Source organism: Schistocerca americana, chromosome 1 (assembly GCF_021461395.2).
Source record: "Schistocerca americana isolate TAMUIC-IGC-003095 chromosome 1, iqSchAmer2.1, whole genome shotgun sequence".
Taxonomy (NCBI): Eukaryota; Metazoa; Arthropoda; class Insecta; order Orthoptera; family Acrididae; genus Schistocerca; species Schistocerca americana.
The window spans coordinates 867,166,907-867,171,492 of record NC_060119.1 but is presented as its reverse complement, the minus strand read 5'-3'; the positions used below and the strand labels follow the sequence as shown (position 1 = coordinate 867,171,492).

The 4,586-nt window shown below is 45.7% G+C and overlaps 1 pseudogene; it reads left to right on the top strand.

Moving 5' to 3' along the window:
- Positions 1-304: 304 nt before the first annotated feature.
- LOC124553783 lies at positions 305-421 on the top strand (annotated as a pseudogene).
- Positions 422-4,586: the final 4,165 nt, after the last annotated feature.

The window sequence follows — 4,586 nt, the reverse complement described above, 5'->3', positions numbered from 1 at the left end:
CGAACCTGCGACCGTAGCGGTCTTGCGGTTCCAGACTGCAGCGCCTTTAACCGCACGGCCACTTCGGCCGGCTGCACATGACACTTGAGGTCTTATGTAGGAGTTGCCGATCGCAGCGCCATATTCTGCTTGTTTATATAAAAAGCTCGCTCAAAAGGTTTTGCGCAGTCGTCTCTAATTTTTTTTTTTTTTTTTTTTACAGGAGAAGAATGAAATTTTTTGTAAACATACTTGGAACATGTAGTTATAAGGTGGTATATAAAAGTATTTTCTTTTATTTACAGGTGAGCCATAATGGAGCGTGAGCAACGGCCTTGCCGCAGTGGATACACCGGTTCCCGTGAGATCACCGAAGATAAGCGCTGTCGGGCGTGGCCAGCATTTGGATGGGTGACCATCCAGCCGCCATGTGCTGTTGCCATTTTTCGGGGTGCACTCAGCCTCGTGATGCCAATTGAGGAGCTACTCGACCGAACAGTAGCGGCTCCGGTCAAAGAAAACCATCGTAACGACCGGGAGAGCGGTGTGCTGACCACACGCCCCTCCTATCCGCATCCTCCACTGAGGATGACACGGCGGTCGGATGGTCCCGATGGGCCACTTGTGGCCTGAAGACGGAGTGCATAATGGAGCGTGAAGTAGATGTCAGGTTGCGACAACGGTCGGTGATGGAGTTCCTCTTCAAGACCGACGATGACTCTACCACATCGATTCACAGGAAGTTGGTGCCTGTTTATGGGGAGGACACAGTCGATCGCAGCAGTATCCAGCGGTGGCTGCAAAGGTTTATAGAAGGTGATTTCTCTCTACTGGACAATCCACGATGCGGTAGACCATCGACGGCAGTGAGTGATGTGAATAAGGAGACCATTGATCAAATCATCCAAAATGACAGATGTGTGGTGACACGACAGCTTGCTGCAATGGCTCGTTCGTCATTGGGTAGTGTTGTATCACTGGTACAGTCACTAGGGTACAGAAAAGTCTGTGCACTTTGGGTGCCTAGATTAGTGACGAGAGACATGAAAACGATGAGGGAAAACGTGTGCGAGAGTCTCACGAAGAACTTTACTGAAGAGTGGAAACAGTGTTTTGACAGCATCATTACACAGGATGAAACATAGTTGTTTTTGTCCGCACCTGAGAGGAAAACCCAATCCGTGGAGTGGCGTCATATGGGTTCGCCTCGGAAGAAGCAGACAAGACTTTCACGAACAGCAGGCCGAAAGGTGATGGCCTCCTTCTTCTGGGATCAGTGTGGTGTCATTTTCATTGACTTTTTGGAACCTGGCTCCACAATTAACCGGGAGCGTTACTGTTTGTCCTTGGACAAGCTGCGACGTGCCATCAAGACCAACAGACCACAGCTTCAGGGTCAGATCATCAGACTACCCCATACAGCTCTTGTGACACAGGAGAAAATCATGGGTTGGAAAATTGTTCCTCATCCTCCCTACAGTATGGACTTTTCACCGTTTGATTTTTACCTCTTTCGTCGTCTGAAACATGAGAAAGACCTTGTGTCAAGCGATGGTGTAAAAGTCAACCCCCAGAATTTTACCAAAGTGCATTTACATCATGGAAAGAACATTGGGACAGATGCGTCACAGCTGATGGAGGCTACATTGAGTAGGCTCAATGTATAGCTAAATGTTCCAAGTATGTTCACAAAAGTATTCATTCTCCTGCAAAAAATAAAAAAAAAATAGAGACATGTATGCAAAACTTTTTGAACGCCCTTTGTATCTCTGTATTTGAAACGCATGCCTGTACCAGTTTCTTTTGCACTTCATTGTATATCTTACGAGGGCATGCTGAGAAGTATAAGGAGCAGTCAAATAAAAACCGAACATCCGCCTCAGCGGAACCGTGGAATGAACTTACCCATAAGTAATCAACACACGTGCAACGATATTTATCCCACTGGGAGGCTAGACGATCCACAACCGCACCCACTGTTGCACATCCTCGTCCGACTGAAAGCGCCCAAGTTCGTATTTCTTCATGTCGCCAGAGATGCGGAAACTACACAGTGAGTGAAAGATCTGGGCTGTACCGCCGGCCGAAGTGGCCGTGCGGTTAAAGGCGCTGCAGTCTGGAACCGCAAGACCGCTACGGTCGCAGGTTCGAATCCTGCCTCGGGCATGTATGTTTGTGATGTCCTTAGGTTAGTTAGGTTTAACTAGTTCTAAGTTCTAGGGGACTAATGACCTCAGCAGTTGAGTCCCATAGTGCTCAGAGCCATTTTGGGCTGTACCGAGGATGTTGCAGTGTTCTCCAAACACATTCCGTCCGACTGGGTGTGTGTGGGGGGGGGGGGGGGGGGCGGGGGAGGCGTCATATTGCAACAGACGCTCCTGTCCGACAGCATTCTCGGGTGTTCTGACTTTATCAGGAGTCCCACTTTCTGCAAAGTGTCTTCACAGCGCTGTGCATGATTGTAGTTACACGTTCGGGGAATCCGACGAGCAGAGGGCCCTTGCAGTCATCATGGCCTTACCGGATCTTGAGTGGACAGCTTTGGATTTGTTTGGTGGGGGGGGGGGGGATGTGGATGTTATTCTGCTGGCTCTGCCGTTTGCCTTCTGGCTGTCGGAACGCCTTCGGACGAAATCATCCTGTTGCACAGTAACGCCTGCCGCTACACTGCCAGTCGGACGAAGGCTACGGCCTCAGCGATTTGGTTGGGAAACACTGCAACAGCCTCTGTACAAACGTGATGTTTCATCGTGCGATTTTCACATCTTCGACGACCCCGAAAAAGACATGCGTGGATGCCGGTTTCAGTCGTGCGCGGAAGCGCAAGAGTGCATCCCAGTGAGTAAGATAAATGTCGCGGCAACTTGAAACGCACTGCGAAGTTGAAGAACGTGGAAAGTACGATTCTTGTGGACAGAAGGCCTAAATTGCACACATATTCACAGTGAAATTCTGGCGTTATATGGACAAAATTCAATGTTGCATGCAATCGTAGGGAAACGGTTCCAACAATTTGACCAAAGTTGCAGAGACATGGATGATGCTGTTTGGAAAGTCCAGATCTTGCGCCATTTCCGTCTTTTCGGGTAAACTGAAGGAATTTCTGGGAAGGTGAAGGAGGGGGGTGGGAGGGGAGGAGGGCGGGGGAGGGGGGAAGATTGGTGGAATTTCCAATGATAAGGACGTTCACACAGCACTCTCTAATGACTCCATGACCAAAAAGGGGATTTCTATAGTCGAGGAACTGAACGATTGATGAAACGTTCCTACCGTTTTTTTACAGAAACTTGGTGACTGTTGAAAATTAGTGGCACGTATCTGTATCGCTATGATGCGTAAAGCAGCATTCAATAAAATTTGCTTTGGCTGCCATAATAATGTGTTTCTTACCTTTTGAATTCGCTCTAAAGCTTCGTGACGTCGCAAGATATGAACTTCAACTACTTCAGCGAATAGTTCTGAAAGGATTTAACTCTACGTAAGTAATTCGTACGTCACACGTGAAATTTGTGAATTTTAATGAGGTTAGCGCTGTTCGTCAACTTAGACGGTTTTTAGTCCGATTACAACTCAGAACTTCGCCGTAAGCTACGCTTCTGTGCGCCTGTACTTGCGAATTAGGTAGTCTGATCCACCTTTAAAGTTAGCGGCCACTCGAACGGAGTTTATCAGATGAACTGTGTATTAAACTTTAAATTGGCTGCATCGCTTACCGTAACTAATCATCAGCTTCCCGCATTGCTGCTGACATTTACTTCAGCTGAAGCGCTGATCGTTAACTGGACTTTAATATCACAGCGTGTGATATACCTCTAGAACGAGCCATAAACGTGTGACCACACATTCTTCCAGGCCACACACTCAGATGTCGAATCGCGCGAAGTACTGTTTGTGGCGAATTGGAGCAATGGTAAGGTATTGGGTTCGCACGAATTAGAGTTGAAATCACCTACCGACAAACCATAACAAGTTTTTCCATGATTTTCATTATCCACTTAAGGACTAATTGCTGGATATTTCCTTTGATAAAGACACAAACGAATTCTTTTCCCAGCTCTATTCAGTCGGGACAAGTGATCGTTCTCTAATAATTATACTCGATCACACAGATACGCAGAATAGCAAATAAAAGAAAAACATCATCAAAGTTAGATAAAAACGTACATCTGCTTTTATTCCATACCAACAAAAGAAAGCAAATGCTCGCTCCACAACAACAATATTTCGTGCAGGAAACCATAAATAACAGTCAAAATATACTGAATGTTAAAAAATAATAAAGGAAGGATTACATTGTGGGTAATAATCTGCCATAAAAACACACACACACGCAAACACATGTGAGCAAGACTATGTACAGAGTGCAACAGGAATACATTATGTGCAGTGAAGTATTTAAATGTAAGCTATCAATTGGAAACCTGTATTACACGCACCTAGTATTACAGAACGGCACGTGGATACATGACACGGCATAAAAATGAATGTAAGTGTAAAAAACACAACCAAATATTTGTAAATAGATAATTTTAATGACCTGATAAGAATCATTTAACTGCTATCAAAATATGTGCAGTTAAATAACTTTCTTTACGTTATAGACCCTA